This window comes from Pongo abelii, chromosome 11, assembly GCF_028885655.2.
Source record: "Pongo abelii isolate AG06213 chromosome 11, NHGRI_mPonAbe1-v2.0_pri, whole genome shotgun sequence".
In the NCBI taxonomy this organism is placed as follows: Eukaryota; Metazoa; Chordata; class Mammalia; order Primates; family Hominidae; genus Pongo; species Pongo abelii.
Genome location: NC_071996.2, coordinates 49,133,637 through 49,158,323, shown reverse-complemented (window position 1 = coordinate 49,158,323; position 24,687 = coordinate 49,133,637). Strand labels below are relative to the sequence as shown.

General features: G+C 34.9%; 1 long non-coding RNA gene across 1 annotated transcript in view; it reads left to right on the top strand.

Moving 5' to 3' along the window:
• The window catches only part of LOC134759594 (uncharacterized), a 246,779-nt gene extending 236,829 nt beyond the window's left edge, over positions 1 to 9,950 (top strand). The window contains exon 4 of the long non-coding RNA XR_010135993.1: positions 9,724 to 9,950. This is a non-coding gene — a long non-coding RNA (uncharacterized LOC134759594). The remainder of the gene's footprint in view (positions 1 to 9,723) is intronic.
• Positions 9,951 to 24,687: the final 14,737 nt, after the last annotated feature.

The window sequence follows — 24,687 nt, the reverse complement described above, 5'->3', positions numbered from 1 at the left end:
CAGGAAATTGAGACCATCCTGGCTAACACAGTGAAACCCCATCTCTACTAAAAGTACAAAAATTAGCTGGGTGTGGTGGCACAGGCCTGTAGTCCCAGCTACTTGGGAGGCTGAGGCAGGAGAATCGCTTGAACCCAGGAGGCAGAGATTGCAGTGAGCCAAGATCATGCCACTGCACTCCAGCCTGGGTGACAGAGCGAGACTCCATCTCAAACAAATAATAATGATAATAAGGTATTAAAGACACATACACAGGCCCTTTCATCTGTGTATTGCCTATGCCTGCGTTTGTGTTACAACAGCAGAGCTACTAGTTGGCTAAACTACTGTGTGATTTTCAAAGCCCAAAATATTTACTATCTGTCCCTTTAGGAAAAAGTATGCTGACCCATGTTTTAGTATAAGTAATAAATATAAGTATAATCAGAGAAAAATATAAAATTCAAATGGTGGCAGAGAGACAAAAAAATAAAATATTTTACAAGTATGAAAGAGAATATGATCATTTTTGGCTAGAATATTTAGGAAAGGCTACATGAGTAAGAAATAATTTGATATGGGTAGTGAAATAAGGGTAATATTCTAGAAAGTAGTTAATTTAAGGGGGATAAGTTTGAGATGAGGAAAAATAAAGACAGAAGACAGCTCGGGAGTGAAGAGGAAGAGAATAAAAGACAGTTGAGAGTTAGGGAGAGAATTGAGATGTTATTATGACTTTGGAAAACAATGGAGAAGAGAGTTATAAAGCAAGATGGTCCCCAGTATAGACAGCTGCAGAGGGTATTATTTTAGTTCCATAGAGCTGCTGTAACAAAGTACCAAGCACTGAATGGCTTAAAACAACAGAAATGTATTGCTTCACAGATCTGGAGGCTTGAGGTCCAAAAGCAAGTTTTCTACAGGCACATATTCTCTCTGACAACTCCAGGGAAGGATTCTTCCAAGAAATACCAGCAATTTTTGGCATTTCTTGGCTTGTAGATGCACCACTCTAGCTATGTGGCAGTCTTTTCCCTGTATGTCTTTACATCTTCCCTCTGTGAAAGTCTGTCTCTGTATCCAAATTTATCCTTTTTATGAGGATACTTGTCTTATTAGGACTCACCCTAATGGCCTTATTTTAACTTGATCACTTCTGTCAATAATTTATTTGCAATCATGTCACATTCTGAGGTACTGAAGATTATGATTTCAACATATCTTCCTTGAGGAACACAATTCAACTCCAAAGAGGTATAGACCAGAAAAGCTGGAGGGGTCAGGGGATGCACAGATTAGGTTATCACTGGTGAATTTTGAAAAATTAAATTAAATTAGATTGGTGAGTTTTGGAACCACCTGGTTACTAGAAGCTGTTATGGTAGAATAATTTGTGAATAAATTCAAAACAATGAAAATAAAGATAAAGAGCAGAGTAGTTTTACAAAATCAGCATTAACATTCATTTTAGCAGAGTCAATACCTTCACATAGAAAAAAAGAAATGGAAGAAATGCAAGAGAATAAAACAACAGATTGAGCAAGTTTTAGATTTAAAGAAAGGAGAGAAACAATCAATATGACAGGCAGAGGAGAAAACTTGGTAAGAAAGAAGAGTGTATTTTTCCTCAAAGACCGAATAAAGAAAAGAGAAGTCTCAAAAAGTCATGGAGATAGTTCCCATTAGATTCAAAATTTCTCTTCTTTTTTTCTTTTTCTTTTTCTTTCTTTTTTTTTTTTTTTTTTTTTTTTTTTTGAGATGGAGTTTTGCTCTTGTTGCCCAGGCAGGAGTGCAATGGCACAATCTCGGCTCACTGCAACCTCCGCCTCCCGGGTTCAAGTGATTCTCCTTCATCAGCCTCCCAAGTAGCTGTGATTACAGGTGCAAGCCACCAAGCCCAGCTAATTTTTTTGTATTTTTAGTAGAGACAGAGTTTCACTATGTTGGCCAGGCTGGTCTCGAACTCTTGACCTCAGGCGATCCACCCACCTCGGCCTCCCAAAGTGCTGGGATTACAGGCGTGAGCCACCACACCCAGCCAGATTCAAAATTTCTAAGGAAAGTAGGATATGACATCATGTGCTTACAATAAAACAATAAAGAGTGTATATTGGGCCTAGAGTCAGTGAAAAAGTGTAGGAAAAAAGCCAGCATTATCAATTTGCTTTATTTGCTTTGGTACCAACAGAAGATGAAATATATATATATATATGCTGAGTACACCTCAAACTGAAGTTAGGGAGCATGGATTTGTAGTAAATCTTAGCATAGTTATGTGATTTTTCTGCTATTGCTCAGCAGCCCCAGAGACAAAACAGAGGATGCAGACTATAGGGATGATTGAGACCTGGGGACCAGTAAGGAGTATTGGAAAAAGCAATACTCTGCAGTAGAAGTGAATGCACAACATTTTTTACTTCAATGCCAGAGTTTGTTAAAAAGTCAGGGAAGGTGATAAAATATGGGATGAAATTGCGGATGAGAAAAAGGGAAACATCTAGAGTTTGTGATGAGAACCGAGCCCAAATTTAGTAGAAGTGATTGAAAGAGGTGATAAGGAGATTTTACAGTTTGATGTCTTAGAGACAGAGAATTGTTGAGTACTGGTGAGGAGAAATGTGTGAGTAGGCAGGCGGGTTGTTGCCATCAAGAGACTTTTGGGAAAAACAGGATTTTAAAACCCACCTTGATTTAAATCGTGAACACAACTTCAAAAAACGGACAAAATGAAAAAGTGGACAAAATAGACAAAAACCTAAAAGCCAAACTCCTTTTATATGTTTTTTTGAATGTGAGAATCTGAATGAAGTGAATAAAACATTTTCACCAGAAAAAGATCATTTTTCGTATGACTGTGATAGCTGATAGAAGATTTTAAGTCAACGAAAATGTACATGCATGTTAATATAAGACTTTTTTTTTTTTTGCTTTGCAAAACGAGGGTGGGTGGAGGAATTATTACAGAATGTTTAATTGTTAACGGGAAATTGTGTAGGCAGCTTGTTTTATTGCTAGGCAAATGTTAATGAATAAATGCCTGAGATTAATGGGTTTTTATAAAGGATTTAAGTTGAAGTTATCTTTTCTCTTACTTTTCATATCATGAACTGTGAAGAATTGTCTAGGGAGGATATGTTATCCTTGACCTTGGAGACACGAGTTACATAACATTTCTACATGGCAAGTTGGTCAGAATGAACTCAAAGCAAGTATAAGCAGGAAAACGTCTTCATTTTTCTCTTCACTACACTTTTAATCAAGATCTGTCAAATCTTTCCTGCCTGCCTTAGACAGAATCTCAAATAGGTCTCATAACTTTCCTGTCTCATTTGACTGTAAAAATAGCCTTATGTCCAACTGTTAAAATGTTCAGTCTATGTTGTTTTGTTTTGTTTTGTTTTGTTTTTTGACATGGAGTTTAACTCTTGTCACTTAGGCTGGAATGCAGTGGCGTGATATCGGTTCATTGCAACTTCTGCCTCCTGGGTTCAAGTGATTCTCCTGCCTCAGCATCCTGAGTAGCTGAGACTACAGGTGCTCGCCACCAGGCCCAGCTAATTTTTGTACTTTTAGTAGAGATGGGTTTCACCATGTTGTCCAGGCTGGTCTAGAACTCCTGACCTCAGGTGATCCTCCTGCCTCGGCCTCCCAAAGTGCTGGGATTACAGACATGAGCCACAACACCCAGTCTAGTTTTTAAATTAAAATTTCCATCCCACATACAATTAAAACATTTTCCTCCTTATTAGCTTAGGCATGATGTGTCTGACTTTTTAAAACCACCAGTAAGCAACATGGTAGGGAGTGGGTGGTCTATTTGTTCATCACTTTTTTTAACCTACTCTTCCCTTCCCACCTCCATCCTCTCTCTTCTAGGATTAGGGCAGGAGGTGATGAGGAAAGATTAGAAAAAGAGGCACAATCGTTTGTACTTCATTGATGCCACCTGTTGGTTGACATTTTCTGTCTTTAATCACTGCGATGTGACAGGCATTTGAAAACTGAAATAAGCTTGCAGAATTTGGGGAGACTCCCCTGAGGTCTTGTTATACCCCTGGTGGTACACTCTTCCCCCTGGCAGATCTTTCTGTTTGACAGAGTTCCTTAAAACTCCTCATGTCTGCTACTTTCTGCATATACTTACTTTGCCCAGTGGATTCTCATGTATCCTTGTCTCACCAAACTGAAGGAGACAGTTTTCCTAACTTCTGACTCCTCCTTTCTCCTCCTGCCATGCAGGCAGTCCAAGCCAGCTCCTGCTTTTAGACCTTTCTGTATAAATAGCAGGTACCTCTCTCTATGTTTTTGTTTTCCCCTGAAGTCAGGTTTTCTTTGGAGCTTTCTCATCTTACCTCATCTAAATGATAGGCAAAATATGGGCTCTAACAAGTCTGCTGTGGAATGAGATGCCTCTTCCCTTCTTATAAGCACCGTAATCCTGTAAGCAGTTCTTTTGGGGTGTCCATCACTTAACTTCAGTGGGAAAGGAGGGCTACATATCCGCTTCTCTCGACAAGAAGACAAGAGTTAAATTATTCTGTGTTTCTAGGAATTTTCTTGAAACACTTTACTTAAACATTTCGAGTCTTTCCTTATAAAGACTCTTAGGGATCATGATACCCTGACTGGTTTTGCTCCATTTTGGTTAATGTCACATGGATAGTTTTATTACCACTCTTTAGAACTTTAGGGGTACACCTTTCGTATTGTTCTCAGCTTTCAAGTTTTAGCTGAAAATCCAAGACCTCAGAGACAGTCCCATACTTTCTCTACAGACTAATTTTGAATGCTATTCATGTTAAGCATGGGACTGAGTTTACACATGGAGAGCTGTAACGTACAGCAAACAACACAGTAAGAAGGAGGATGATATGGTTAGCCTTCGCGTCCCCACCCAAATCTCATCTTGAATTGTAATCTCCATAATCCCCATAATCCCCACATGTCAAGGGAGAGACCAGGTGGAAGTAATTGACTCATAGGGACAGTTTTTCCCATGCTGTTCTTACAATAATGAGTGAGTTCTCACAAGATCTGATGATTTTATAAGAGGTTCTTCCCTCACTTTACTCAGCACTCCTCCTTCCTGCCATCATGCCAAGAAGGTGCCTTGCTTCCCCTTTGCCTTCTGCCATGATTGTAAGTTTCCCGAAGCCTACTCAGCCATGCTGAACTGGGAGTTGATTAAATCTTTTTCCTTTATAAATTACTCAGTCTTGGGCAGTTCTTTAACAGCAGTGTGAAAATGGACTAATACAGAGGCTATCTAAGTTTGTCATCACCTTCTCCTAAGATTACTGCTGAAAATGAGAACAACTCACAACATTTACAAAAAACTTTTGGTTATGTTTTTATGGCTACAGATTGAGATTTCTATTGGTTGGTACTGACTACTTCTTTCATTCGAGTTGGTATGTGGTCATATTTATATATTTAATATTCATTAAAAACTTCAGAGCAAATGAGTGCTTACATAGTTGGCACTTAATTCATGATGAAGAAATATGATGTGTGATTTTCATAATTTTACAAGAGGAATTTAAGTCCTTCCTTTATTGTTTATATAATGTTTATTTAATAAACACTTAAATAGCATTTACTATGTGTCAGACACTGTTCTAAATGCTTTATAATGCATTTAATTCTCATAACGACTCTATGAGGTGGTTACTCTTATCATTTTTATTTTACCAGAATAAACTGAAGCACAGGAATCTTGAGTTTGTGCAAGGTCATACCACACAAAGTGGTGAAGCCTGGGTTTGTGCAGAGGCAGTCTGACTTCAAAATGTGTGTTCTCACCATTATGCAATGTGGCCAGTTACTTCTAAAGATATTTAAATTAGATTAAAATAAAAGACACACAAAAATACCACTAAAATAAAAATTGGAAAATCCAAAGTCATGAAGTTAATGAAGGGAGAAATTACTGTACTAAAGAGCTAAGTGCTAAATTTAGCTCAGAGTTTTCTAACAGGTAAATCGTAAAGGAAAATAAGATGAATTACATAGCTCCTATAGTCTCATTCTCATATCAAAGGGAACTTTAGAATTTATGTGGATGAAGAAAGTGTCTCTAGCTTTCAATAAGAAGAGGTTTATACCAGGAAGATCTTTTCATAAAAGAAATCTCCCATAAACTTTTTACAGATTATATAGAAATTCTATTTCTATTGCATCTTATAACAAGAAATAAGCTGAAGATAATAATGAAAACATTAAAAATTTGTGAAGGAAGTTATAAAAGAAACTAATGTTTATTAACATATCTGGCAAGCCTCTATTCTCTTTTAATTTAATGATATACTGTAGATAGTATAGAGGAGCTATTTTTATAAATTTTGCTCATCTACTTTCTGAAAGAATTCTCAAAAATAATTTATCCCCTTGTACATTTTAAATTGGCATCTTATTTATCTTATACTAAGTTTAAATAGTTGTAATGAATGTAATTTCTGAAATATTATAATTATTAATATTTAAAATAAAACTGTCAAATCATTCTTTTAGTGTGTCCAATAGAATCTTATTACTTTAGTAATTTGATATCTACCAAAATCAATTTTAAGATTTACGAACCAGACAAAAATTTTACATTCTGCTTCAGATGTCCATTCTATTATACATATAGAATATTTACATTTTGATTGTTGAAAGTCTTTTCTTGATCAAGTTTTCTTATGTCTCTGCAACAGCAACTTCTCTCTATATAGATATATTTATCTACATTTTTAATTTAAATTTAAATTCTAAACATTTAAATTAAACAATTTTTAAAATTTTCTGTACCATTGGAATCTAAGTTTTAAGAATTCTTTTTGGATCAACTATCATTGTGAGCATTATTTATATTATCAGAACAAATACATAACAGATTTTGATAAATATTAAATACAGAAAATAAAATTATATTGGCAATGACTCAGTGACCGTTTTCCATTAATTTATAAACTTTTGGATTAATGTTAGTTATTGATAGAACGTTACAAGTTTCAGTAGAAAGTAATTGCAAGAAGAACAGTTTTTGGGCCAGTAAGTGCAAGACTTACAAAAATTCATTAATGATTTTTGTGGGTCTACTTTTAGAGTAGGTCCTGTTAAATATTCTCTAAGGATATTTTCTTCTAAGTAGATGGTGGGGATGAAAAAATTTTCAAAATTCCATGTAAGTGAAAATAAACATAGGTTTTCAGGTATCAATAAGAAGTCTATAAAAATTCATAAAAATGATTTTTGTGAGCCTGAATAAGTGTTTGAGGAAATATGCAGCACTATCTTGCCTTCAGTATATGGTCATTTAATTCAAAGATGTAATGTTGGTCTGTTGTAAATAAATGCAGAATATATATTATTATATTTTGTTTGAAATCATGGCAAAAATATGTCACTAATACAGACACTGGTCAATGAGAGTCCCTTCCCCAAACTCTTTCTCATTATTGAGAATGATAAAATTGTAGAGAAAGTATACTTTGTAGCAGATTAATATTTGTATTAGTCCATTTTCACACTGCTGATCAAGACATCCCAAGACTGGGAAGAAAAAGAGGTTTAATTGGACTTACAGTTCCACAGGGCTGGGGAGGCTTCAGAATCACGGCAGGAGGTGAAAGGCACTTCTTACATAGTGGTGGTGAGAAAAAATACGGAAGAAGCAAAAGCAGAAACCCCTGATAAACCCATCAGATCTCGTGGGACTTATTCACTATCATGGGAATAGCACGGGAAAGACCAGCCCTGCCATGATTCAATTACCTCCACCTGGGTCCCTCCCAAAACACGTGGGAATTCTGGGAGATACGATTCAAGTTGCAATTTGATGGGGACGCAGCCAAACTATATCAATATTTAAGACATAATATTCAAATTTTAAATTTCTAAATATTTAGGTTGTTAAACAGATAAGCCTCACATTAGTGTCTCACTTGGATGAAATACATTTCCACTAACCTCAATGTTTTTGTTTTTACCTCATGTGATACTCCCTCAAAGCAACAGATTCCTTAATGATAGTCAAGGGATATAACAGATTAAATTATTAAACAAAAGTTATCAGCACTACCATATCACTATAAAATATATCTAATTCACAGCACCCAAAGTACATTTGTGAGATTCAACCACGTTCATTTTTTTGGTATTGTATTCCATACTAGTGTCATTTTCATCCTTAACAAAAATACATAAAAGCCATAATTGCATGGTGACTTAATTAAAGGAATATTCTCTGATAGCAATATTTGAATTCCCCTCTACCCCCATTTATTGGTGCCTTATAGATTTTGGCATTGTAAGGCATTGTGTAATTGTGAGATTTGAAATGTTTGGGGAGTATGATTCTCTTTGGTAAAATATGAGATGGGAGAGTGTGTATGAAGAACTGAAAGCAGAAAGGCTGCATGATGTTTTTATTGCTCCTACTTTCTCAGTCAGGTCAGTTTTCAGGAGGAGTGTGTATTTCTATTGAAGATCTAGAAACTGACTTTATGAAACTTTGAGCCCCATGGAAAGTTTCTCTGTACCATTAGGGATATATACAAATCCATAGATACCTATACCATACTAGACTATTGGTCAGATTGTTTAATATAGTATGTCAGCTTGACTTTGGAAAGCTCTAGATGTTGAGTCAGAATTTCTCTGATGAATATTTAACTGTACAAATTTTGTACATTGGTTATATACCCCTCTCTTAACCACTACCTTGACTTTAACATCACAGATTAGTTTTGTCTATTTTTTAAATTTTATATACAGCATGTAGCATTTTTTTGAGTGAGGGTAAGACTTCTTTTTGTCAAATTAATTCTCGGGAAGTTCTTTTGTAGTGTATATGACTATAGTTTATTTTACTTTGTATTGCATTTCATTTTATGAATATACCACAATTGTCCATTTTATAGTGGATGCCAACTTCAGGATGCTTTGCATTTCAAACATTTGTGAATGAGGCTACTATAAATTTTCTGAAGTTCCTTGGTCTAGTGATGATCATTATCATTACCAGCCAATGTAGAACACTTTGGTTCCTCCTCTTATCCCCCCTAGTGGTAGAGCTGGGTAAATTCCTTGTTACGGAAAGAAATGCTCATGAAGAATGCTAAGTAGACTACAAAACATGAAGCTACTGCATCCAATTATGACTGAAGAAAACAAATTTTATTTTACCAAAGCATGCTCACCAGTTAAAGCTGTTTCTCTACAAAATTCACATTTGAAAAATGTGATCAAAATTTGCAGCCATTTATTTACCTCATTTTAGCTACGAGAATCTAGATATTTTATTGAAAAGGCAAATCATATGAAAAATTTCTAGAAATAGAATTATTGGATGAAAAAGCAGATATATTTTAAGACTTCTGATAAAGGAACAGTGACAATTTACACCCTATCACCAGTGTACTGGAATGCCAATCTCCCCTTGCTAATGCCACATGTTATTGATCATTGCCAATTTAATTGGCTGAGAATGGGATCTCTGTGTTGTTTTTATTTGCATTGCTTTGATTGCTAGTGATGTTGAACAGTATATCTAATAGTGAGACAGAACTTGAGTAAAAAGAGAAGGAGGGGGAAGAGATAATTAAGCTTGTGTGTGGTTGCTATTTTTAATGTTCACATTCTAATTTCTGTTATTTAAGTGTGTGAAAATGATTTTGGATAAAGTGCCCCCCTTCATCATCTGCTTATCGCTTCTTCAACTCTTTTTACATTGAATTATCTCCCCATTTTTCTAAATTTCAGGTTTCTCGATGAAGCTGGAGGCAAGAGACACGGAGAGACATCTAGGAGATGTGGTTAGATGGGACCAGATGTCACATTTGCCTTTCCTCATCATCTTTCCTCCCTAAACTTATGATTCAGGGAAACATATACTGTGATAACTATTCCACGATGCTGGAAAAATTACAACACCCCCTAAATATTAAAATACATTTTGTTCTGTTGCCTTGGGAGTAATAAAACATAAAGGAACCACCCTTGGACAACAAAAAATTAATTGAAATCATTTTTCTTCATGTTTCATCTCCTTGTAAACAGTAGACCTTTTAAAAGTGTTGAAAGAGTAAATATAAGTAAATGAATGAGAAAGTGAATGAATGAAGGTTCTAAGTAACATTTACTTGAGATAAAGGAATGCCAGCAGAAAAAAACCCATTCATAATCGAGTAGATAAATCTAAGCTGATTTAAATTTCTTCTATGTCCACTGTTTACTGAAAATCATTGAAATTTCATTTATTAGGTAATCAGTGAGTAAAAAGTTAATCTAAAAAGGAAATAATGAATTTCATAGGGTCAATTATTATGTGTCAGTTTATGTGCCAATATGGTTTTTTAAAAGTAAATCCAAGAATTTGATGGGAAATTGCTGTTGAATATACAGTTACTCTGACTTAGCTGGTAATTAAACATTCTATGGCAAGAAAAAAACTATTCACAATATTATCAGTGAAAAATCCACTTTGATAAATATGCATGATTTCAGAGATTAACCAGTGTTGTTACAACTAAACATCCAATCCTGAAATTTATAATAATAAATGTAGATGAAATATTAGAATCACGATCATAACAGTAATAATAGAGTATCCATTACAAAGAAGTCAGTTCACAAAATAGTAAGCATTTTGTTTCCATAAGGGATTGAGAAATGTGGAATTGGAGGGGGAAATTCAAGAAGGATAGAGAGGGACAAAGAATAGAGACCCACTCAGGTTAGCTTAAGTGATTGAAAATGTTTATAAAATAGACGCAGAATATAAAAAATGAAACTAACCTCTCTTAGCAGGCCTATGGAATATTGGCACACAATTTTAAACAAATTTTATGTGAGAAGTAAAATACCAAAATGCAAAGCAGCTCAGGGAACTACTTCCATTGAGCGCAGAAATGGAAGTAGTTCTCTCCTCTAATGCTCTCCATTATGAAGACTCAAATTATTTCCAGCTTCAACTTCAACAGCTCTTGCCCTTGCAAACTGATTGATTCCTCCCTTCTTTTTTTTTCCTGAGCCACAACATGTCTTTATGATTTCTGATTACTTATGGCTTATGTAGGCTTTGGTTGCCTCATAGGGTCTGCTTTTTGGCTTCTCTTTTTGTATGTATCCAAATTTGCTCAACATATCACCTATTTCTATTTTGTGTGTCATAGATTCCAAATTCAGTGAGAGTATCCGATTAGATGAAAGAGTCACAAATATGATGTATCTTTGGTGGAATTCATGTCAGGAAAACTCAAGAGCCATTTCAAAAGAATCACCACTAGTACTTACTTGGTATTAAGTGTTTTGGAGTCTATCTTGAGAGTCAAAGGCCAAAAAAAATGCTGTCTTGGGGTCAAAATCCTTCACTAGTCCAATCATTTTGGTGGAGTTCTGAGATTATGTACCTATAATGACATTTTTAGAGAAAGGTTGTAGGTAAGACCAGTGCACTGGAATTTTCCTGAAGGAGATTGTGGAACTGGTAGATACCTTCCATGCTGTTCCCTTCAACCTACGTTAATGGTGACACTAAACATGTTGAAGACTCAGCAAAGATTAAGGAGCTGAAACTTCAGTATAGTTTTCTTTTTAACAGAAAATCATTTAATAAATTGCATTGCTATTTATCATCAATTATTTTGCCAAGAAGTTGTGGTTATAATGAATAACACCTGAATCAAAGGAAGATGGTCTTATTATGGTGATACGTTAATAGTTTTTATGTGGTCAGGCTATCTGAGTAAAGTGCAGTGCTAAAACAAACGTTGACTCAACCCTCAATTTCCTTAGTAGAATTACACGTAAACTACATTAAAATAATAAATCAAGCAAAAGACCACAAACATCAAAAAAGGCTACTTTGTATAAAAGTTGAAATGACTTATTTAGAGGGATCCTTGCCTTTTATAGTAGAGATCCTTAGTTTAAAAATAAACTTTAAATTTGGAAGGCAAAGGAATTGGTGATTTATGGGAGATTTGACAGTAGTAATTATTTTTTAAAGTAAACATAATAGTTTACCTTGAAAATATTCAGTCACCAAAGCCATAGTATTATTCTGTTTCTAGAACTTGAGACTCTCCCTTTCTTAATAATCAAGAAGATAAGTTTTCAGAGAAGGAGAAATGTGAGTTTCTCTGTGAGTTTTCTGTGAGTTTTATTGTGTGCTCTTATGCACTGGTGAAATGTTTTCCTATTTAAGGTGATGTATTAAGTAGAGTGACATGTGGCTGCACCATTCTTACACCTCCTTGTTAATGACATACACTTCCATATACTGAATAATAAGTGAGCAATTTGAATTAAGTGTGGGTGTTAGCATTTGCAGAATTTTCCACATTTTGCTCTTGGCTCTTGCAGTTAGACTTTTAACCATTGAAAAACTGAAGCTGTAGACATTTAAATTATGCCATTCCTGATTTCTTCACAATGCCAATATACAGCCAGCTTTTGCCATAAAATGAATAAACAATTCAGTTGTGAGAGGAATTTCAGGATGGCGGTACCAAATCTAGGGTAGGGGATTATGCCCATTATTGCAAATAAATCCCATTAATTTGATTAAATTAGGAACAAATGAAATACGAAACCCCTTGGCTTATGTGCAGTCTGTGTGCTACATCATTTTGTTCTTATTGATATGCTTCTTGATGCTTTCATGTGGGATTTTCTCTCAAAATCTCAAACTCATAGAGGTTGGAGACCATGTTTTATATTTCTCAACACTCCTCCTTAGTGCCTGGTACAGTGCCGTGAACATAGTTGCTTTAATGAATAATTGTTTTCTAGGTAATTATGGGATTATGCTTAAGAGAGCTCATGCATGAGGTGAGTTATTAAGCCGGTGAAGTCATATATGCCTTTAGTTTACTTTTAACTCTTTCTCTGTCCATTTAAATTTGTTTGCTGATAATGTTCTTTAAGAATACCTACAAGTGCTCAGGTATTTCTGCCTTGTGCATTGTAAAAAAATAACTACTCCATCATTTTTCTGGGAAGAAACTAAAATTGAATTATGAGGTGACCCTGGAACTTGGAGATAAAGAAATTGCAAGCTTCAAATTGTCACGACTACTGACTCTCTGAGCTTTAGTAGGTGTTGGAGAAATTTATCAGCATTGAGAACTTTTACACATTTTTACATTTTATTGAGTATTTTGAACAGTTTGTACATGATACTAACCAGAAACTGTTGTTAAGTGATGAAGCAGAAGCCTTCTGAAATAAAGCTGTGATGCTGTAGAGAATCTTAGATTAGCTAATCTTAGTAGTAGTAGTGTCAAGAAAACCTGGAAAGGAGCACATGGTCACAATGAGCACATATACCCACACTGTACCTGTTAGGGAAGTATAAAGATAGCTTAAGCAATGTATCACAAACAGGCAACTTCTAGACATGTCTTACTTGACATGTGCAATACTTACTAATATTTGCAATTGTTGCATCGTTGACACTTAAACGATGGGAAATTTTACTTAAAAATTAGAAAGTCTAGCAATTTTGGTTTTGCATCTTAGGATGACTACAACTGGCAGGATTGGCTGGCCCTTTTTGTTGAGGTAGATACCTTTACAGAATGGTTATATATAATTCTAGTCCCCACAGTACCCACTGATCTTCTTTACTCATTTATGTAATCTGTCTATGACCTTTAGCTGCTGGCTTTGTAGATCATGTCGTAAGCTCACAAAGATCCCTGTCCTTAGAAATTTCCAGAACTAACCTATGGGACATATCGAACTACATTCAGAGCTAGAATAAGATAGTTAAAATCCCTGCTGTTCAGTGTGGTAGCCACTAAATGGGCTACTTAAATTCATTAAAATTAAATAAAAATTTAATTCTGGAGTTGCATTAGCTGCATATCTAGTTGCATGTCACATGCACATGGAGAACATTTTCGTAATTCCAAAAAGTTGTACTGAACAAACTTGTATAGTTAGTAAAATCTTTACAAGTGACAATTACAAAAGAAAAGTGCTAAAATGATAGACTTCAAATGGAAAATTCTAAAGCACAAACAAACAACTGGCACTCACTGGCTGAAGCACAGAAAGGATGAAGTATTTAAACAGATCATTTAAATCTTCTGAAATCAATTTAGGAGCACTGGCCCAAACGAATTGCATTCCAAAGAAATGGAACTATTTATACATGGAAGAGGAAAAACTATCACTGACAACAGTTGAGATGAGTTTCCAGAAGGAAAAACTAAAATAAAAAAGAAAAATTCAGCTGGGTGTGGTGGCTCATGCCTGTAATCCCAGCACTTTGGGAGGCCAAGGCAGGGCTTGAGGACAGCCTGGCCAACATGGTGAAACCCTGTCCCTACTAAAAATACAAAAAGTAGTTGGGCGTGGTGGTGCGCACCTGTAATCCCAACTACTCGGGAGGCTGAGGCAGGAGAATCCCTTGAACCTGCAAGGCAGAGGTTGCAGTGAGCTGAGATTGTGCTGCTGCACTCTAGCCTGGGAGACAGAGGAGACTCCATGTCAAAAAAAAATTATTATTTTAGATTCAGAGGGTGCTGGTGCAGGTTTGTTGCCTGGGTAAAATAAAAGGTGAAATTATAAGAATAAAGTAAAATAAATAATGTGCAAAAACAAAAGAAAAATTATAATAACTAGAGATGAGGACACTTACTAATCTCTGGGTAGGCATTATTATATGATGGCTCCAAAAACCAATAGCTTAGGAACACTTCAGAAAACAATTGCATAATGGGCCAGTTTATGAGAAAACAAATAATGGCAAAATATCTATTAATTAGACCACGATATCAAAAAATGTGTTGAAGACGTTCAGGGTATGTTATTATCTATTATCTTCCCTGATGGAGATTTGCCTCAGTGATCTTCAAGGGCTCTTTTCTTTCTCTCTCTCTCTTTTTTTTCTTTGAGACGGAGTCTTGCTCTGTCACCAGGCTGGAGTGCAGTGGCGCGATCTTGGCTCACTGCAACCTTTGCCTCGTGAGCTCAAGTGATTCTCCTGCCTCAGCCTCCCGAGTAGCTGGGACTACAGGCGCGTGCCACCATACCCAACTAATGTTTGTATTTTTAGTAGAGACAAGGTTTCACCATATTGGCCAGGATGGTCTTGATTTCTTGACCTCATGATCCGCCTGCCTTGGCCTCCCCAAGTGCTGGGATTACAAGCTTGAGCTACCACGCCTGGTCATTCAAGGCCTCTTAGAGGTAAAAAATTGACATTTAGACTTTTACTGCTGAAAGAGGAATAGCCTTGAATGCAACATTTAGAACAATTAGGTGGATGTATACCTAAGTAAATAACTTTACTTAAAATATATTCACTAAATAGATGGTAAGTTACAGCGTTCTATAAAATCAGATTATATGTTGAGCTGTGTCATGTTTTATATTTTTCTCAATGACTTGAATGAATGAATTCATAGAAGGCAAGCTTATCAAATTATCAGGTGACACAAAGCTGGGAGAAAAAGTTAATATATGCACTGTCAAAGTTAAAATTTGAACAGATTTGATGTAAAAAAAACTAACAAGATATGAGTTAAGAGGATTTTTTTAATTTTAAAGATGATGCTTAATGGAGAATTTTCTTAAAAAAAAAAAAGAACAAGAACTTGTATTCCTTGAAAAGTTGTGAATTGCAGACTCAAGATTCAAACTAACTTGACAGCCTAGAATTCTGGGTAGAATTGAACAAGATGATTAACAGTAATCCGTGCTATTCAGCCTGAAATAAAACCAGCTTTGATAGTACATCTCCTCCTTGAAATGTGTTCTTCACTTGCCTTCAGGAAATAGCACTCTCCTGATTTTCCTCCTGCTCTACAGACCATTTCTCAGCCTCTGTTACTAGTTAGTTCACCCTCATCTCCTGTACCTCTGAAAATTGGAGAGCCTCAGTTTCTGTACCTCCATTTTCATCTCCACTCCTTCCTTTTGTGAGTGAGTTCTGATTCATAGCATTGGTTCCTTTATGTATGGGAACTTCTCCATTTTAAAATCTCAAGCCTACACCTGTCTCTGAACTCCAGGTTAATACATTCAGCAGCCTACTGGGATATGAATTCTCCACTTGAATTTCCACTAGATTTCTCATACTTAACCTGACTGAATTCCTAAATTTCTCTTCAAAACTTAACTAACTTTAGTTTTCTCACCTCAGTTAATGGTACTTCCATTCTTCCTGCAGTTCAGGACAAAAAAAATTGGAGTCATCCTTGATTCCTCACGTTTTCTAACACCTCAAATCTAATTAGTCAAAAAACTACCTGAAGATTTCTGATTCCTAGGTTTTCAACATCCCCAATACTGGCACTCTGATCAGCTCTAACCTCATCTCTCACCTGGATATTGCAGTAGCCTCGCAACTGTTTTCCTGTGTCCACCCTTGCAGCATTCAATGTACTTTGAATGCTATAGTTCAATAATCTATCTTACATTTAAATAGATATTACCTCTCAGCCCACAATCTTCTAATGGTGTACCTTCTCACTCAGGATGTGCTCCTATCGTCTCTTTACAATATTCTTCAAGTTGCTACTACTGCATTCCATTTCTGACCTAATGTAATTTCTATGGCCACAGTGACCCCTTCTATTCCAGGCCTGTTCCAGACCTGATCTTGCCTCAGCCATCTGCATCTTGCCTATAATGCTTTTCTCTGAGATCTCTTTGTGGCTCACTCCTTTATATCCTTCAATTTTTTATTGAGATATGATTCTCTCAGTGAAATGGTCTCAGTTCCTTTATTTAAAATTTCTATTCCACCTAATGAAAACTTGCTTCCATACTTAACTTTTCTCCATGACATATATTACCTTCTGAACTAAAATATAATTTATATATTTTATTATCTTTATTTCCCCGGACATAAATTCCATAATGACAAGGACTTCTTCCTGTTTTGTTCACTGTTCTGTCCCTCACTCTGAGAATAGTGTTGGCATATAGTAGGTGTGCAGTAATTATTTCTGAATAAAAGCATCTTTATGGGAACAAATTAAAGGATGAGTAAATAAAGGTACTGTGAAACGGATATAGAGCATAACATAACCAGGTAAAATGTTCATCAGTGTGAGGCCTCTAAAAAAGAAAAACATCCAAGTTTATAGGAATGGGGTCCAGAATAAGAAATATAAAAACCTTCTGTTTTCTGCACCAGCACAAACTTTTTATTTTGCATTCACACCTTTGAAGAGGACACTTGAAAAACATCTGTGTATCAAGATTCTGAAGAGAATGTTTAAAAGTTTTCAAAAATAATTTAGAGATCATAGATATAATAGAGTAGGAAATTGGAAAAATTGAATTAAATTAATATACTTCACATGTTTGACATGTTAAAAGAAAAATGAATTAATCTTTTAATGAGAAGATTCAGAAAGAATAGCTAGTAACAATAGGTGAAAAATGCTGATGCAGGTTCAACATTTGAAGAGTTGTCTTCAATATTCTATACAATTAATATTTTTAACTGTATGGTCTATAATAGTAGGAAGCTTCCTTTTCCAGGGAGAGCTGAAGTAGATGGCAGTTGGTTAACTGTGTAGAAAATTATCAAATGAGATGTGCATTGGATGGGAGGTGAGGCTTGTACATCCCACTTGAAGTCTTATGTTGCACATTTGTTTTCTATTAATAGGCATATATCTATGTACAAATAAGGCTAAATGAACAGCTATATGTCTAAGTATATATGAGATTAGATTTATGTGTATCTACATATATATGCATGTATATGCCAGTTTTATTTATATGGACATTAAATGGACGCTGGAGACCACTTCATTGCATACAAAACTCATCTTGTAATATCAACCTTTGCCTAAGCTCAGAGTTCAGCTACTACAACCTGTTCTCTTCCATTATTTTCTCTATTGTAGGGAAATAAAATTTCATCCACAAAAGTCTTTGGATAATAAGCATAACTTTGGGCTTTTAAGATCAAATCTAAGTATGCTGTTAAATATTTTTACCGGACATTACTTACTGCTAAACCTGTTTTAAATTTTCTCCAGTATAAATCATTTTCTACAGAATACACAATTATAATTACAGTTCTATTTTACAGGACATATTTCTATTGTATAAGTTCTTAAACTTTTCCAAATTCATGCAATTTTCTGGAAATGACAAAGCATCAAGTGTGAAGTTTACTTGTTGAAACATGGGGTTATCTTTTGTTTACTGAACTAGGTCAAAGGGAAAGTGATAACAAAAAGTCAATGAGCTGGCAAGATAAGTAAAATTCTCTATTGTCTCAGAGAGCAGATGTTACATTTATTATCTCCGCAAAACATGTAAGAATGTTAGGTGAGAATTTTCAGTTGTACTTTAGAAAAGATTCCTTTATGATTGAACTGCTTGCAAAAGTTGATGACATGGTTGTCAAAGAATCACCTAGTTTATTGGGTTTAAACATTCACATGGGTCAATGTTTACAAGAATAACAATTTTAAAATGACTCTGTACCAGTGCTTCTTAAACGTTAAAACACATGAGAGTTACCTGAGGAGCAACATAAAAATGAAGATTTCTGGGGCTGACCTGTAGATATTCTGATTTTGTAGGTCAGAGTAAGGCACAGAGGTATGCTTATTTAATGAGTGCGAACCTCTACTACTACAGTATAGGTCGTCCATGGACCACGCTTTGCCTAACACTATAAACCTTCATGTAGATCCATATTTTTAAATCAAAGGTATCTTTTGTATGCCTGATTCATACTATATAGTTATAGAAAGAGTATTAGTCCTTTGGTGTTAAGGCTGAGACTTTTAATTTATTTATTTTTTTCCTACAGAATGTGTTTATTCTAACAAATCCTTTCTTGTCTTCCAAAATGTATACGCAAAAAAAATAGCAAAACAATCTTTCCTAGCGGTGATCGGCTCACTTTACAGATAACATTTTTGGGGAGATAGCACCCTCATGTGGTAATATGATGCTACAAATATTCTGCTGTTTTATTGTATGTGTTGAGCAACCACAAGCTAACAGTTGCTGGTAACTTGTACCACCAACCCATTGCATCATATTTCTAAAGAGCTTTTAGAGCAACTTTTTATTAAACCTCAAGAAGATATTCAGGTGCAAAAATTAATACATTCCCACTGTATATTTTCATATTCCAATAACTGTGGCTTCCTTTATTGAGTCAAGAAACCTATATCAATATTTCTGTTAAGTTATAATAAATGACTGCACCAAATTAAGCTTCTGGGGACACAGAGCTCATCAGCACACAAACACAGCATTCTATTATTAGTCTAGTGGTTTTCCTGGACCATGGAATAATTTAATTCTGTTCCAAAGTCATAAATATCAAGAATATTCTAAGATTTAGGGAAATTTTGAATAAACACTAAGTGATTCAAAACAACAATAAAAATAATTTTTCACATAAATGAAACTGCCCTGAACTTGAGCATGAAGTCCTATGAATGAAAAACATTTCTGTAGAAGGCAGATATCCTGCCTACTTTACTGCTGTTTGGGGAATACCAGACCTTCTAAAAAACAGAAGCAATAACTCCAGCTGAAAGAATAACAGTAACCCTACTAGACAAAAGAATATTGGAGTTAAATATGCACTCTTGATTAAAATGTACAATAATGTAAGGGAATAATTGTGAATGCTTACAGTGAAATTGATAAATCATTTAAAATAAAATGCCATTTCAGTGTCATAATTGGCCATGACTGTTACATAAGGAGGGGAGTTCACTTAACATATACCTCCCTTCTCCCAGTGTATCCAGAAGTTAATCTGATTACACAATGACTTCTCAAAAATTGTATCCTTCTTGGAAAAGTGTTATTTTGCTGTGGTTTTAAAAGCATTTGCGTTTGTTTTTTTCTATTGGATATTTTCCTTCTTTGACAAATGTCACTTACCCCATAGCTAAAGGTATTTTTTATAGTTATAATATAGATTTGCTTTTTATTAATACTATTTCAATATAAGCAAGAAGCATGTGCTTATTATAAATAATATAGTAACAATTAAAAAAAGAGAGAGAAAAGTATGTCACCTGTTAGAATCTCTCCTTCCCACACGTCCTTGGGATAATGGACAAGTGTCTGTGTTTGATGTAATGGACAAGTGTCTGTGTTTGGTGTGTTTGAATTCAGTATTTTCATTCATGTGAAGAATATCTTTACAAATAATTACAATGTATATAGAGAAATATATATGTATATATATACACGTTTATACTTGTGATCATGTTGTAGATATATATTTATATCTTTTGACATTGTACCAGGAAAATTTTTCTGTTAATCAAATGTTCAAAACTCTAGTATATGAATATATATAACAGTTGCTGGTATCTTGTACCAGCAACCCATTGGATCAAATTTCTTAAAAGCTTATATATACTCTAAAGAGTATATATATACTCATGTATATATGTACTCATGTAAACGTATAATACATATGAAACTCATAATAATATATACACCCTATTAATAGTATATATATATATGCTCATGTAAGGATTAACATTTCTTTAGCTATGTTTTTAAAAATTTGGAGGTGCTTTCAGTGTTTTAATAGTAATAAATAGTTTCATAGTATTTATCACATGAATTATAATATTGATTATTGTCATTATATCATGATTATCATCATAATCAGTGCTATAAATAACAAATCAAGAAAATAAGAAAGCCTAAGAAAACTATAATACGATAGTCATAGAGAAGATTCATTAAGAATTTGAATAAGATAAAAGTTTATTGAGGATTTGAATCCAACAATACAAATGATTGATATCACCATGTATGAGAAAAAAACATTGATAATGACCAAGAACAAGAAAATCTACAGTTGATGGTGTAAACTGAGAGTTCTTTAGCTACACAGTGTGTAATTGACCTAAGGCAAGGCAATGACATTTTCAAATATATGAGGCTCAGGAGTTATACAATCCAGACATTCTTCTAAAATTTTTACTTGACATAACTCAGCCAAAAGCAAAAAAATAAATAAATAAATAAATAAAATTATTGAATTAATCAGTTTAATATGTGAGTTTATTTTATTTATTTATTATCTTTCCATTCAGCTTGCATTTTCCTGATGGCCTAAAATTAGTATTCACCAAATTCTAAAATTAACTTATAATTCAATTTAAATAATTTTCTAAAAGTTTATTTTGTAAATATCAGAACACATAATAGAAACAGAGAATGAAAGTTATATGGCATAATGTACTAGAAGGAACACTAAATTTTAGCAATCAGAAGGCCCTAGCCTTAGTTTATAAGAAACTTAATTTATTCAAGTCTATAAATATTCCTAAATGCTGGTATTTTAGATATGAACTGGTTTTTAAGATAACCTCTATTTTGCTGATTTTGCTGCTCTTTAAAATAGTTTCTTGATTACTTATTCATAACATGAGTTAATGTTATTAATCATATGTATCACTGAAGGATAATACTTCAAAGATGAATGAAGTAACACTTTTTAATATAGGCATTAGCGTCTGCCTAGCTTATTACCTTTCTAATGAGAATGAGAACCAGTATATTACAAACAACAATATTATCAGTGTAGCCCAAGACTATCTGTGGACCTGCAGGAAGCCGGGATCCAGCCCCCTTATTCACCTTTCCATTGCCAATATCCCATCCAAATGCTTACTCCACACTTGCTATTTCATAAACTATTGTGGAATTAATCAATTGATTAGCTAGTTAGTTAAAAAGGAAACTTAAAAAACTTTTCTAATAGTGGAAAGGTCTTAGGATTTGCTAAAGGAAAGAGGATTTGTTGAGAAAAGCCAATTCTACTCATTAAAATTAATTATGTTAATATTATGAAATATTAACTTAGATATAAGTATATTTGAAAAATTAAAAATAATCAGATATAGCTACAATGTGGGTCTGTAGTTAGCAACTCAACTTTTTTCACAAAAAAAGACAGTCTGGCTAGCTGTTCACCAATTTCCCTTCCTTCTCACATAAACAGGCTATAATATTCTATACCACACAACACAATAGTTCATATTAGTATGGCTCTATCTTTGCATCTGAATTTATTTATAAATTTCAAAGTTTTGAGTCATTGTGCATGCAGCTACTGAAAGAACAGCATTTAAACTGATCTTAATCAATGGTATTTCTATGGCTCTTGCTTTTACTTTCCATTTGTGATTTATATAAACTGTAAGGAAGTAGAGGACAGTCACACACAGCATTTGGGAAACTTCTTTAGCATCCTACAACATGCACATTATGTTTTTTTTTTTTCCCATTTACTCAGTTATTATTTATATTAGTATGGATTCATGTATATTTATTTTATTATTTGGTTATAATCCCATGCTATCATTACTTTGTCGCACAAGTTGTTCAACTTTGGCAATTGGTAACTTTTCCTGGGTGGCTCTTATCTGTTTTAATATGCTCTCATCTTTTTTTTTTTTTTCTTTTTATTATTATTATTATTATTATTATTATACTTTAGGCTCTATGGTACATGTGCGCAACATGCAGGTAAGTTACATATGTATACATGTGCCATGCTGGTGCGCTGCACCCACCAACTCGTCATCTAGCATTAGGTATATCTCCCAATGCTATCCCTCCCCCCTCCCCCCACCCCACAACAGTCCCCGAATTGTGATGTTCCTCTTCCTGTGTCCATGTGTTCTCATTGTTCAATTCCCACCTATGAGTGAGAATATGCGGTGTTTGGTTTTTTGTTCTTGCGATAGTTTACTGAGAATGATGATTTCCAATTTCATCCATGTCCCTACAAAGGACATGAACTCATCATTTTTTATGGCTGCATAGTATTCCATGGTGTATATGTGCCACATTTTCTTAATCCAGTCTATCATTGTTGGACATTTGGGTTGGTTCCAAGTCTTTGCTATTGTGAATAGTGCCGCAATAAACATACGTGTGCATGTGTCTTTATAGCAGCATGATTTATAGTCCTTTGGGTATATACCCAGTAATGGGATGGCTGGGTCAAATGGAATTTCTAGTTCTAGATCCCTGAGGAATCGCCACACTGACTTCCACAAGGGTTGAACTAGTTTACAGTCCCACCAACAGTGTCAAAGTGTTCCTATTTCTCCACATCCTCTCCAGCACCTGTTGTTTCCTGACTTTTTAATGATTGCCATTCTAACTGGTGTGAGATGGTATCTCATTGTGGTTTTGATTTGCATTTCTCTGATGGCCACTGATGGTGAGCATTTTTTCATGTGTTTTTTGGCTGCATAAATGTCTTCTTTTGAGAAGTGTCTGTTCATGTCCTTCGCCCACTTTTTGATGGGGTTGTTTGTTTTTTTCTTGTAAATTTGTTGGAGTTCATTGTAGATTCTGGATATTAGCCCTTTGTCAGCTGAGTAGGTTGCGAAAATTTTCTCCCATTTTGTAGGCTGCCTGTTCACTCTGATGGTGGTTTCCTTTGCTGTGCAGAAGCTCTTTAGTTTAATGAGATCCCATTTGTCAATTTTGGCTTTTGTTGCCATTGCTTTTGGTGTTTTAGACATGAAGTCCTTGCCCATGCCTATGTCCTGAATGGTAATGCCTAGGTTTTCTTCTAGGGTTTTTATGGTTTTAGGTCTAACATTTAAGTCTTTAATCCATCTTGAATTGATTTTTATATAAGGTGTAAGGAAGGGATCCAGTTTCAGCTTTCTCCATATGGCTAGCCAGTTTTCCCAGCACCATTTATTAAATAGGGAATCCTTTCCCCATTTCTTGTTTTTGTCAGGTTTGTCAAAGATCAGATAGTTGTAGATATGTGGCATTATTTCTGACGGCTCTGTTCTGTTCCATTGATCTATATCTCTGTTTTGATACCAGTACCATGCTGTTTTGGTTACTGTAGCCTTGTAGTATAGTTTGAAGTCAGGTAGCGTGCTGCCTCCAGCTTTGTTCTTTTGGCTTAGGATTGACTTGGCGATGCGGGCTCTTTTTTGGTTCCATATGAACTTTAAAGTAGTTTTTTCCAATTCTGTGAAGAAAGTCATTGGTAACTTGATGGGGATGGCATTGAACCTGTAAATTACCTTGGGAAGGATGGCCATTTTCATGATATTGATTCTTCCTACCCATGAGTAGGGAATGTTCTTCCATTTGTTTGTATCCTCTTTTATTTCCTTGAGCAGTGGTTTGTAGTTCTCCTTGAAGAGGTCCTTCACATCCCTTGTAAGTTGGATTCCTAGGTATTTTATTCTCTTTGAAGCAATTGTGAATGGGAGTTCACTCATGATTTGGCTCTCTGTTTGTCTGTTATTGATGTATAAGAATGCTTGTGATTTTTGTACATTGATTTTGTATCCTGAGACTTTGCTGAAGTTGCTTATCAGCTTAAGGAGATTTTGGGCTGAGACAATGGGGTTTTCTAGATATACTATCATGTCATCTGCAAACAGGGACAATTTGACTTCCTCTTTTCCTAATTGAATACCCTTGATTTCCTTCTCTTGCCTAATTGCCCTGGCCAGAACTTCCAACACTATGTTGAATAGAAGTGGTGAGAGAGGGCATCCCTGTCTTGTGCCAGTTTTCAAAGGGAATGCTTCCAGTTTTTGCCCATTCAGTATGATATTGGCTGTGGGTTTGTCATAAATAGCTCTTATTATTTTGAGATACGACCCATCAATACCTAATTTATTGAGAGTTTTTAGCATGAAGGGTTGTTGAATTTTGTCAAAGGACTTTTCTGCATCTATTGAGATAATCATGTGGTTTTTGTCT